At 37.0% G+C, this 14,420-nt stretch overlaps 1 pseudogene; it reads left to right on the forward strand.

Annotated features, from left to right (window-relative positions):
* Window positions 1-14,420, forward strand: part of LOC103749624 — a 134,281-nt pseudogene that overhangs the window by 118,705 nt on the left and 1,156 nt on the right.

Genomic DNA, 14,420 nt, shown 5'->3' on the forward strand with positions numbered 1-14,420 from the left:
AGGATTTGAAGAAATAAATACATGCTTGTACTATGTTAATGGGAATAAAACTTAGTCTATGTCATAAACAGTTTGAAAGCTCCTCAAAATTAAAAATAGAACTAGTGTATAATACACCAAACCCACTAAAGTTTGCATATTCAAAGTAAGTGAAATTAGCACATAAAATACATCCCTTCACTTTCTCATTTATTGTGGTACTGTTTTAGTCAATATATGAAAAAGTTTGTCCATCAATGGATAAAGAAAATTCAGTACTTGTTTCTATTGTAATATAAACACTTAAATCATTTTAAAATCTGGGACAGACTCTTAAAATGAAGGTATAAAAGTAATAAGAAATTCATGATAATGAATATATAATATAAAAACCAGACAATATGTGTCATTGGTAAGATATTTGAGGAAAAGGGACCTAAAAATTGCTTGTTCATGGGGCTTGAAACCTGACCCAGTAGTTAAGAGCAGAGGATCAAGGCTCTGTTCCCAGCATACATGTGGCAGCTAACAACTGTGTGTAACTCCAGTTTCAGGGTATATAACACCCTCTTCTGAACTCCTCAGGCATTGTAAGACATTGGTGCACTTCCACACATGCAAACAAAACACTCATACACATAAAATAGAAAGTAATGTAAATAAAATAAAAAAAGAAGTTATTGTTTGCATGTAATTAATTTTAAGACACTGTTACTTTAAAATACATTTTGTAACTTAAAGAATGCTCAAATTAGTAACTGGTAGCTCCTGGGATATAGACAGTCATTTTTCTTTAAGGGTGAGAGGCTGGGGAGGTTAAGCAGTCTCCCTGGCATTCATTCACTCCACAGAACATTTGGGGACAGAGACTCAGTAGACCAGAAAAAAAAATTAGAGGACATGAAAATGGTTGGGAGTAGTATGGTATTGGGGTCTGAGTGTGAGCATCATTCATTTTATTAAATTCTCAAAATGCAATAAAATATTTTTAAAAAGAGATGAAAAGCATAACAATGGACACCACAGAAATTTTAAAATGTTTTAAAAATCCATTTCATTACAAATGAATACAAATACATATGACCAAGAGGGTGAAATGCTTCCTTACCAAAACCCATAAAATATGGGCAGATAAATTATTAAAATATGGGCAGATAAATTATATTGATATATGTAAAATATATTGTTCCAATATATTTGAAGTCTTAATACTAATAAGATGCTGATATTATATAAAAGAAGTTATTGATCAATAGAATCAATGTAACCCCTACCAAAATTCCAATGACCGTGTTTTAGAAATAAGAAAGTGCATGTTGAGTATTCACATGGCATCTCAAAGAGATGAATTGTCAGTATAATCTTTAAAAAACAAGTGCTAGAAGCCTCATACTTCCTGATATTAAAATACATTACAAAACAATTCTAAACAAAATATGATGGCATCTTTAAAATCAAATACATAAATCAACACTACTTCATTTTGCACCCCAAAATAAACCATTACAGATATGAACAAATGACCTTCAAATTAAGTGTCAACACAAAATGCTGAGAAAAGATAGTTTTTTCAATAAATATATAAATCAACCTGAGTTATTTCTATACAATATAATATATGAATAGTCTTACCTTATCATACATGAACTAAACACAATGTGGATGAAATATTTAAACATAAATCTTAAAACTATAAAATTGTTTGAAGAACCCATACAGGAAATTTTCAGGTCATTAAATTTGGCCCAAGTTTCTTGTACACTATATCAAAAGCATGAGCAATACAGATTTTAAAAGACACATTATGCAACATAAAACATAAAACCTTCTGTTCACCAAAGTACTTAACTGACAAACTGAATGAGCAACAGAATTAGTATGAAGAATAAAAACTTCCCACAACTGGACAACAACAAAAAAGCAGACTATCTTACTAGAAAATGAAGAAAGGACTTGTATAGTTATTTTCCCAAGAAAACAACTATACGTATAATACGTATATGGAAATATGCTAAGCATGAGTTATCAGGAGGCAGTTTCAAATAGCACAAGAGCTCTCATCTCACATATTCCAATAGGCTCTATGATGGACAAAAGTTTTTTAAAAAGTAATATAGAACAGCATGTATGGTGAAGATTTGCAGAAAATGGAACACTTGTGCTTTGCAGCTGTGAACGTAAAATAGAGTAGCCACTATGGACTACAACATGGAAATTCTTAATTTTACAAAATTTACAATATTTTCCAGCAATTCTACTTCTTGGTATTGAACCCAAAGCACTGCAAAAAGGACTTAAAGACATATTTGCAAACAAACATATTATTGAATCATTTTCATTAGCTAAGTGGTATAAGCAAACTATATACCCATTAACAAAGGAGTAGATATAAAATATAGGATATACATACAGTGGAATATTACTCAACTTTAAAAAAGGGATTTAGGTCATATGTCATGTGTGAATGGCACTGGAGGAAAATGTTCTAAATGAAATAAATCAGCTACAAAGAAAATACTGCCTGATTGCACTTATATGAGGTGTCTAAATTAGACAAACACAAAGCATCAGAAAGAAGAATATTGTTACCAGTAACTGGTCAGGAGAAGGATGTGTATTTAAGATTTTAAAATGGAATAGTTATAAATATTTATTGCCTAGCAATGTACACACACTTGGCATTATTGTCCGTGTATTTAAAACAATAAAAATCAACTGAAAATTCTGTCATGTGCTATTTACAGTAATTTGAAAAATGTAAAGTCTACTTTTAGTTCATAGACTACATAGAAATGGGTGTTACGTGCAATTTAGTCTGATGCATATAGCTGTCTAATCTTTGTATTATGACAAGCGGGAAATTGAAATGGAGAGCAAGCTTGCATTTTATACCAACTCAAGAATTGAATTTAAGCACATGGAATAGAATTTAAGATTAACAAAGGCACTATGTTTTCATAACAACCCTGTGCTAAGTAATAATCTGTGTCCCGTCCAAGGATGTTGAATTCCTTTCAGTATCTGCAAATGTGACCTTATTTTGAAACTGGATAATTGCAAGTGTTATAATGTTATGGGGATGTCTTTATAGTGGATCTTATTCCAATAACTGTACTATCTTACAATAAAAAATAAAAAGAAAAGAGACTGCAACTCACACTATGTGAATACTGAGGCAACTTTACAGTTCTTGTTCTTCAAGCCAAGGAACACTGGGGAACATGAGTGCTGGAAGATAGAAGGAATAAACTTTCCCGAGAGCCTTTAAAGGAGATGTGGTAGATCATCTGACACTATGGTTTTGGATTTCATTTTTCTCTTTTCTTTTGACAGTTGTTTATTTTATTCTATGCCTATGAATGTTTACATTTATGTGTACCATATATATGTCTGGTGCCCATAGAGGCTAGAAGAGGGTGTTGGATCCCATAAAATTGGAGTTACATTTGGTTGTGAGCCTCCCAATGTGGCTGCTGGTAAATGAACTCCAGTCTTTTGTGAGAGCATCAAGTGCTCTCAAACCACCGAGTTATATGTCCCATGACTGATATTGGAATTCTAACTTTGAAAACATTAAGAGAATAAAATGTTTAGCAATGTATTTTATGAAATTTTCTTATAAGGATCATAGTTATTTAATAAAGACTATTGATGAATGGAAATTGTTGATTGGTAAAATTGAGTGTTACAATAAAAATGATGCAGGACAAAGAATTTACTGCCCAAGAAAGTAAATTCCAAGTTGGGAAACTAATTTCACACATAAGAAACCATCTGAGAAAAATGGGTTATATTTTTTCCAGTGCATAAATTTTGTTGAATTTTTGTGCATTTCATATGCTCCATCTTTAGACCCCCTCACCCTTCCACTCTCCACCATAATGATTTAGCTGAAGAATTAGTTTACAGTCTGTTTTTCTACATAGTAAAATTAAATCAAAATTAAAACTCTAAACAAGAAAATGTTCACATGGATTAACATGTTGAACTTGATTACAATGATGGTGATCCTTGTGAAAAAATGAGCCCAGTTGCCTCAGAAAAAGTAGGCATAAACATAGACTTCTTAATACAGAAAGTTAGAAAGAATAGCTGACATTTCAGTGAGCAAACTAAAGTGAAAAACCAATTTTATAAACACCAGTGATTATATACTTGGGACAGCACTATTTTTTGAACATTTTCATAAATTATTAGTAATCATTAAAGAATAACAAACCCAGCATCTCCAAGCCATCAAGCATTGTGGAACAGAATTACATGAGCCACAGTATGCAGACATACAGAAAATGTTTTTGAAGCTATCCTTTCATTACAAGACTCAAAGGTGACTTATTCCTGAGTAAAATGACATAGAGATCAACATTAATGCCCATAAATCAAATTTATAGTTTGTTTATATATGTATAGAAAACAAAGCACATCAAGTTCTTCATTTATGCAAATCATTTTATTTTAAGGACTTTAGTTAAATAACCACTCTAGGTTTTCCTACAAAGGAATCTAGGCCAATGAGCTAGTCAACACTCAGAGATCCAGAATTGGCAAATGCAAATAACTAACCCTTATTTCAAGGTACTTTGCTTATTAAGGTACATTTCCATGCCAGCATTCCACATACCATAATCAGTTTTACCTGTCATTAGTACTTAAGACATGATTTTGTTAAACCTGTGTTGCGTGTTCTCCTCAGGCCAGCTGTGAAGACCCTGACCTGGGTCGGGCCCCCTGCTGATTAGGGGGGGCACGAGGCATGGAGTCACGACACACAGACCCCGAGAGTCAGGTAGAAGCAAGCACTAGGTGAGGTGCTTAATGCAGGAGGGGGCAGGCCTTATATTTCCCTTTTCTCTGCCCCTAAGTCCCTTTAGTCAGTGTATTGTTTTCGGATTGGTCGGCGCCACGCAGTCTGTCATCAGTCACTGGGCTCTCCAGCAGGGTACGGAGGCGTGGGGTCCTTTTGGCGGGCTATTTGAGGACCAAGAGGTGAAGTGAATTCTCGCTGAAGCCCAGGGCTCTGGGTCCGCGCCATATTTGGAGGCCTCTTGCTACATTTCCACCCTTTTTCTTTAAAAATGACTGTCCAGCAAGAGCTTGTAGGCAGCTCCGCCTCGGGATGACCCCAGGATCATGGACTGTGCCTGTCTTAGGTTGTCCTATTCGGGCACGAACCTTACCCGTCATTGGAGCATGGACATACACGTCCATGTCCTGGCTTAGGTTGATTCAGCCCAACAGGACCTTACCCATCATTGACTACCAGCCCTCCAAGGGGTATCATCCCGGGGGATCAGTTGAGGTGGGGAATTATCTGTAGGAGGTCTCATATATTTGTGCAAGCCAAGTCTGTCGGGCTGCATAGGGCAGGTTGAAATCATCTTTGTATAGTGTTATTTCACTTCTAAAAGTTCACATAGCAAATGAATGTCGTGTACACATTTGTCTTCTAATTTTCTTATTACCTTTGCTTTTAAATGGAAGAAAAAGACACAGATCAAAATGTTTCAAATCTAGTTTCCAATTCTTCCTTGTCATACCCACAAGGATCAAAACACTTTGGAGAGCTGAAGTGCTCCAAGGGAAAGCAAAAACATAAGACAGAGGAGGGACTGATGGTGAAAGAGCAGCATGCAGTAAGAAAAATCAGGCCAACCAGAAATAATGAGTGTTATTTCCTAATTCTCTCTTAGTTTCTAGCTCTTTATCATCCATCCTCAAATACATTTTGTTATCTGAATTAAAGCAAAATTTCCTAGTTAGAGAGACAGAACTAACATACATAAACAAATGCCTAACTGCACACTACTCTCCATAATTGAAACTTGATCTCAGAGAAGGGAGTCATCCAGTCAGTTCATATGTTAATTTAGCTCTTTGTTATCCTTTGCAGTAGTGATTGCTATTTTGTACAATTCAACATGAAGTGCTGCTAGGAATTATGTGAGAAAATATATTTCTCTTTTTCCCACTTAAAATACTTAAGGAAGATTGAGCAGAACTACAGGAATGAAAAAAGTAGTAAATAAACCAGCAAAGGTCTCTTGTGGAGTATGAATTTCAGAAGTTGGTAGAACTGAAGGTTTCATAAGTTTTTCCAAAATATACAGATTCACCAAGACACAGACAAATTTCCCTTGTGAAAATCCAGAACCTAGTTGAGAGGCTCTTACCTCATGAATGAGTGGAAAACCAGTCCCACCAAAACCAGTAGGAAAATTTGCAGCATTCTTTACAATGAGTACAGTACCATAAAGTCAGGATGAAGTGTCCTTTTCTCTTGCTTCTTCTTTATTGAGCCACTTGATTGTATCCACACGAGTCTCTAAGTTTTTGTCATTATTTTTCTTTCTTTTCTGCTCTTTGTTCCTAGGACTAGATAAATTCCATTGACTTCTTGACTAGTTCACTGATCTTTTCTTCTGATTTATCTAATCAAACACTGACTCCTCTGACTTTTTTCAATTAAAATATTGTATTGTTTATATCCAGCTCTTAAATAAACTTGATCAGATTTTTGTTTGCATATATATATATAAAGAGAGAGAGAGAGAGAGCTTTTGTAATTTCATACAACAGTTCTTAATTCAATTTAGACCCTCTCCCCCATCCACACCTCCCCCATCTGCCAACTAAACCTCATATATTCCACCATACATGTTAAGTCCTGTTCATTGAGGCATTTGTGCCCAAATGTCTTTTGGTGTAAATGCGTCCATTGGAGTCTAGTCAGTCCATGTAGTGATGATATGTAAGTCATACTTTCCCTCACCCAGCAGCAATAAGTCTCCAATAATTCTCAGTCTAGTGCTGGCCTGCCTTCTACTTCTCTCCTCCCCTTTGGGTCCTTGTTCAACTGAGTTGACATAGTACCTGTGCTCAATGCCACTAGTGCCACAAGTTCACATGTGCAAACTTCCAGTGACCTGGAAACCTCTGCTTCCCTGTGTTCATGAACCAACACTGATTCCTACAATCTTACTGCCCCTCTTCTGCAATGGTCCCTGTGCTGTGGGTAGATGAAGTTCCATATAGGTGTCCTATCCTACCCACTACAGTTACTTACACTTTAAAACTTGGCCTGTTGTGTCCTTGTGTGTGCATCTCACTCTGTTGTATAAGAAAGCTTTACTGGTGAGAGTTGAAGGATGTATTAGTTTTCTCTCTACCCCTCATTCTGCTATGTTCTAGGAGCCTTAGTTGTAGAAGTTCAACTGTAGATGTGTCACCTAGTCCTGTGCACTCTCAGACATATGTTCTCTGTGTCTGACCACATGTGAAATTCTGCAGTTGCCTCCATCTGTTGCAGAAAGAAGCTTCTTTGATGAGTGGTGTATGGTATGCTTGTCTGTAAATATAAGGATCGATATTTAGCACATAGTAAGAAATTCCATTTGTCTTGAGATATGAAAGAGATAGGATTTTCTTGACGATCTATGTCCTCTCCTGCCATGTGTATGAAACAACCTAAATGTCCCTCAACTGACAAATGGTTAATAAAAATGTGTTACATCTACACCATGGAATTCTATTTGGCAGTAAGAAAAGATGAAATTATGAAATTTGTAGGAAAATGGATGGAACGAGAGAGTGCTATACTAAGTGAAATAACACAAATGCAGAAAAGCAATTGACAGTGACATATGTTCTACTTCATTTGAAGATTGTAGCACCAATCTCTTATACGTGAGTATATAAATTCTGAGGTAACACCAGGAGCCAGGAAAAGGGAAAGGATACATGGAGGTAGTGGAAAAGAAAGAAACTCTAAGGAGGATTTAGTAAAGAAGAGATGTTACTATGGGAGAGGTGGGAAAAATAGGAGTGTTCCACAGAGAGGAGAGGAGAGGAGAGGAGAGAGGGGCATGCAAGGGGCCATGGTGTGGGGGAGGGAGGGAAATAAGGAGAGGGATGATGGTAGGAGTTGGGTGATATTTGGGTGATGGTGGGGATAATGGGGGTACTGTGACTAGGGAGGGAGGAAGGAGGGATGCCAGATAGGAGGAAAAAATAGTAGAGATGAATGAATCTTGGGGGAAACCCAGAGGGAAAACTGATGCCTTCAAAACCCCATGAGAAGGGCACATACAATGTTTGAAGATTAATGCATATATAAACCTGGGAGCTGCTTGGCAAGGAACACAGTGCCAGACAGAAGACACCTCCCTTTGAGTGGTTGGTGAATGTGGTCCAGGAGGCTCACAAAATAACACAGGCTATTGCCACATCTCTTGGTTATCTTCAAGAACTAGTAGATAAAATCCTACTTTTGAGGAAAGGACATACCTAGTGTTCAGGAAACAATGGAGCAGGAACTGACCTGGAAGCCTTATAACTGAAGTTTGACTATCATAGAGCTAGGTGATGATAGGCAAACTGCCAAGGGAGAAAAACAATCACTGGTTCAACCCAGCCCTAAAGCTTAATAAGGACTGGAATGGAAAACTACCTATATTGGTGCAGTAGTGGCACTGTTATCTGGGGGCAATCAACAGTTATATAGTTGGACTTATAGCCCTCTCAATGGGAGTGAACTCATGGGTGGCACTGTGTGACATTTTTTTTCAAAATTTTCTATTTTCTTTTGTAAGGAAAAATGACTGAAAACTTCCAAAATTTAAATAAAGTAATGGAGATCCAGATTTAGAAACCAAATGCAATCAGATTAGATAATTTTTTTAATTCACACAAAGGTAAAATATAATAAAATTGAAAATAATACAAAAACATAGAAAAAATTAAAAGCAAAAAAATTAACCAGCTTATCATACATAGAGGAAACACATAAGGCTTTCTGGGAAATTTTATGCCAGCGGGAATTTTGTAAGGGAAGGATTTATGTGGTATATACTAAATGTTTGGAAAGAAAAAAAACCTGTCAGTCAAGAATATAATACCTACAAAAACTGTCCTTTAGAAATCATAGAAAGACAGTTTCCAAAATGATCAAAAGTTGAGGGATTTCTTCAGTACAATATCTACTTTATAATAACTTTGAAATGTGGTTTCCAAGGATGAAATAAAAGGCTATATAAAAATAATTTAATTATATGTTGGTGGTGGTTAAATAAAAACAGAAGAAAAAGTGAAAGAAACTGAAGATAAATATAATGTAATATTATTTTGTGGTTGTTAAATCAAGAGAGAAAATAAATTAAGCACATCAATACAAAAAGTCAATAAAACCAAAAGATATGGAAAAATGAAAAGACAGCAGAACCACAAGAGAAACAGAAAATCATTAACAAAACGAACACTGTAAATCAGTCCCTACTCAACAATCAGTTTAGGTACAAATTCATTAAACTACCAAACAAAAGATGTGGATGGACTGAGAGATAAAAATTATCCAATGGAGAGATGGCTCCAGTGATTAAGAGCACTGGCTGCTCTTGCAGAGGAGCCTGGTTCAGTTCCCAGTACCCACATGATGGCTAACAACCCTCTGCAACTCCAAATCCAGGTGATCCAATGACCTCTTCTGGCTTCCGTGTTCATTGCCCACACAGTGCACTTAGATTCAGTCAGGCAAACCACTCATATACACTGACAATAAAAATAAGATAATTAATTAAAATTCTACTGTAGAATGTCTAGAAGAATTTTATTTCAGACTTAAGGACAGATATAGGCTGAAAGATGAGATGGATATATAGTCTGTCAAATGCTAACCATCAAACATCTAAACACATAAAACACGTCGTAGTATAATTTAAGGGAGAAACATGCAATAATAAAGCAACAGAATACTTAATGCTTCACTTTAAATAATGAGTAACTCATTCAATTTGAAAAATAAATAAATAAGTCCTGGATTTGAAAACTATAGACATGCAAGAAGAATCCATACAACTAGATCAAAGCACAAATTCTTCTCAGGCATACATAGCACATTTTTCTGGAGCAGATTATATAAGGTAGGTTTCATGAAAAACATAAGAATCAAGGAATATTGAAATCATACCAACTATTTTTTCTAAACGCAGAGGAATGAAATAAAAAGTAAGCAAAAGAAAAAAAAGCCTCAAAATTCACAAACATTTGCACTTAATAACTTTGTAAATAACCAATGCATCAAAGAAAAAGTTCAACAGCAAAATCATAAACTGCCTTGGGACAAAGAAAAATTAAAAATAATAGCAAAAGCTACAGGATGTTGCAAATTTGTACTAAGTGGAAAACTCATAAAGATAAAAACCTAGAAATGGAACCTCTCCAACAAACATCTTACCCTTATACCACAAGGAACCAGATAAAGGAAAACAAAGACTTGACTTTGAAGGAAGATTAGAGTATAACAACTATTCTTTCCACTTAGTGGCTCTAAGTCTCCCTTTTCCTTTCCACAATGGCTGCCTCTGTCTAATGTGCGAAGAAACTGCTCCTTCTTGTCCTGCTGCAGTACTACTGCCTCATCGTCACCTGATTGGAGCATTATTCACAAGAAGTCATGGTTCCCAACCCCTGGTACTTCAGCTAGAAAGTTTGCCACTTTACTTTTCAAGGTCAAGACTCATCCCACATCACCTTTACATGTAGAAACATAAGGTCCCCCCCTTTAGGGTCAGAATCGAGAACAGGTTCCCCTTCCATATTTCTAAGGATGGCAGCATTGCCTACCTTCCCACGGGGCACCGATAGTCTCCCTCCTGAGATAATGGTTTTCCCTCAGGACAGCCACTCCAGAGAAAGCACCTTGAGGACCAGTGCCTAAACCCTTCCAGAGGCAAGGAGGCATGTGTGCACAATCAGGGTCAGGGCCTGTGCTTTCTCCTTCTCTCCTAGTTCTACTTCCCCTTCCTCCATGGCAACCCAGATTTCTTCATTTCTAGGACATCTGAACCATCCATTCCATTGACTTTTTCCTCTTCTTCTTTCTGTAGCCATAGAGTTACAGAAGGGAATTGGGGTAGCAGCAGCTGGTATATCAGGTGCACTCAAAGGAGGAGGCAGAAGAGCAGGAGCAAGATCCTCAAGAGAAGAAGGCTGCTACTTTCAAACAGAGTGGATACCAAGAATCCATTAAAGGAGAGTTTGGAATGGTGTTTGAGCATTGTGACATCAATGATGACTAATGTCTCCGAGAGGCCAATTATGAACTCAGTGTGTATGTATGCAGAGGCTTCCCCTGGCAGTATGAGGAAATTTGCCTATGCCTGTTTATATTTTAATGTTTTTATTGATTTGAGAATTCCATGCAATATATATTTTGATCATTTCAGACAGTCCACTCCACTTTCACCTTCTCCTACCTCCCTCAACTTCATGTCATCTATTAGTGTCTATTTTTTAAAGGATTTATTGAGTCTAATATGTGTTTCTTTAATGCTCTTGGGTATGGGTCTATCTCCTGAAGTCTGGTCAACTTACTAGGTATCACTCCAGTAAGGAAAAACGATTCTTCCTCTCCCTGCATCTATCAACTGTCAAAAGAGCCTCAGGGCTAGGGCTTCCTGCCCACTTCCACCATCCATACTGGGCCCCCAACTGGCTTGGATTTGCACAAGTTTTGGGTATGCTGTCATAAGTGCTGTGTGTTCATATTGGCAACTACCCTGTGGTGTCCAGATAACAGTTTCCCTGTATTCACCTACCTCCTCTAGTTCTGAAAATCTTTTAACCTCTTCTTTTCAATGATCCCTAACCCTTAGGAGAGGGAGATGTGATATAAATGTCCCATTTAGGGGTCAGCACTACACAGTCTTTTATTCTCTGCACTTGATCAGTTGTGGGTCTCTGTGTTAACCACCCTCCACTGTAAGAAGAACCTTCTCATTAGTTGAGAGATGCATTAATCTATGGGTATAACAATAAGTTCTTATGAGTCAGTTTAATATTATGTCTATTTAAAGAAATAATAGTAGTAAGTTCTTCCCTACGGTCCATTCCCTATTTAACAACAGGTTCAGATCTGTTTACTTTTTCCCTCACTGAACCTGGTCAACCCCAGAAATGTTACCAGGTCTTGAATCTGGTGAGTCGTGATGTCATGAACCTTTTCCTGAATAAAATCAAGTGGATATTTGTGGGGAAGTATGTAGAGATGCAGGGTACATACCATACTCAGTTGGTATGTTGGTATGAAAACTAATGAAGTGTGGGAATAAAAGAGCTGATGATGTTTTCATAATATTTATGAAACAAGTTGAAGTTAGACATGCTATAATCAAAAATATATGGTTGGTAGAAAGTGTTCTGAATATCCTGATAGAGAAGAAGTTGTGGTTACTGAAAAGACGCGCCTTCATTGGCATGGCTATTTATATAGCCTTCCTACTTATCCTGGACCACCATGGGACTGCCTAGCTCTAGGACCTTTGGAAGGAAGTTGACTTCTGCATTTAACTGCTAAGAGCATGGTTACTAGAATGCGCAATGATTGGTTTCTACCCTGTAAGACTTCAGAATGTTGATAGGATACAAAAATTTGAAATGCTTTGGAAATATCTCATTCATAACCTTCAAGCCATCGATTCTCAGTCAAAAGATATCCTACAGCTACTTCTGTTAAGAACATCCTTTAAGTTTCTAACATTTCATCTAACCTCATGCATGGGAACAAAGCTCCTCTTCATGACATCCCAGGTGCAGATTGGCTAACAACATTTATACCAAGATTGGTTCCAGCAAGAATACCTAGATAGTCTCTGTGCTGTGATGTTATTCACTACATCTGTGGGGTATTTCACTTTTTAATGAAGTGATGAATTTGTCTATGTTTCCCCAATGAGCCATTACTATATGTCTCCTGACAGTATGTACACTCAACTTTGCTGCTTCTAATAACAAGCTGGATTTGTTTTACTACTGGCTGTACTTGAGTCCAGAAAAAGATTGCATTAGGAATATAGAGACAGCCATCCTGGTCATGCATCACTCCATAAAGCCCCATGCAGCCATTACTGTCACACTCCTGAATTTCATGTGCTGCATTATTCCTAACTTTGATCCATCATTTGAAGGCCATATGCAATTGCGTGTCTTTTCTTCCATCAACCACGTAGTGAAGAAATGGTTCTTACCACCCTTGTCTTTCCTATTTGACAACACTCAATTGTATAAATAGCTGTATGCCATGCTTCAAGAGAAATTTCCTGAGTCCTACAAGTCACCCCCCCTTACTTGTGGAAATCAAAATCGAAGAACCAGTTTCTAGGGAAATATACAATTGTCTGTCATGATAAGATTAGAGTTGCTATGACACTGCAGAGACAGTCTTCAGTGATGATGAGGGGCTTCTTAATAGCATAGGAAGAGTTTCACTTTTGTCCCATCAAGGAGTCCTTTGTGGAGCAACCAGTTGATATCATCCCATGCACCAAGCACTGGGACAAGTACTTAAGGAAAAATGTTCCAGATACCAACAAGAAGTGCTACAGATACTCAGTTTGAGGTCATGTAGGAAACCATGTAGCAGGCCCAAGAGAAAGACTTTAACTTTTTCCTTGATTTTTGCTTGCAGGAGTTCTTCAATGCCTATTTTTGTGTGGAGATGTTGCCAGACAAAGTCATTGAAGATTCAATGGCAGTGTGTGTAGAGATGACACTAAACATAATATTTAAGAACATAAACCAGATGTAAGAAGAAAAAAACAGATTTTCATTTCTTCTGGACCTTCCTCTGAGATTTATCAAAAGCAGGCAAAGACTGGTAACTACTTGCTCTACTATCTGAGGGCAAGCAAAGCCACAGCAAGAAAGATGAAGCTATACAAGTCATATTCCCAGGGTTCCCAGCTGGAAGATATGCACATTTGCCAGATGATGAACATAAAGGCCTGCGAAGAAGACCATGTGTGGTTGCTGTCATCTCACAAACTCCTCATACACTCTTTCTAAATGAAAGCTTGAGGTATGGGAAGCTGCTGAACATGGTGGTGGCCATTGCTGACTCTTCATAGCTCCCAGACCTGGTCTGCTGTGTGATGATGTGGAACCTGGTCATGATTTGGAAGGAGTCAGTTTTTAAGAATCTCAGTCTACCTGATGACTTTATAGACATACACAGGCACCAAGGATCCAAGTGCAACCAATTATGACTAGTAATAATCAGATACATACAGATTAGAGATGCATGTGCCAACATCTCAGTGTTGGTAGCAAAAACAATGCATTCTGCAAGGAATAATATATTCTAAAATGAAATGGAGAACTTTTCTAAAGGTTAAAAACTCATTCAATATTATGTCTTACAGGGATTATACTGAGTTCAATATTGTGTAACTGTATTAATTCAACTGTGAACCTAAAAACTTACAGCCACTTGTGAAAAAGATGTACTCTTGCTCTGGAGTATGTTTCTGACTATGTTAAAGCTGTAATGAAATGCCTCTTGTAATCATGCAGTTATTAAATTTTTTTTAATTTACTTCATGTTAAATAGTAGAGGTGATAAACATTACCAGTGAAATCTACCTGTTGACTTTACATCCATACTCAAGTAC

The sequence above is a fragment of the Nannospalax galili genome, unplaced genomic scaffold (genome assembly GCF_000622305.1).
Source record: "Nannospalax galili isolate Female #2095 unplaced genomic scaffold, S.galili_v1.0 scaffold586, whole genome shotgun sequence".
Lineage (NCBI taxonomy): Eukaryota > Metazoa > Chordata > Mammalia > Rodentia > Spalacidae > Nannospalax > Nannospalax galili.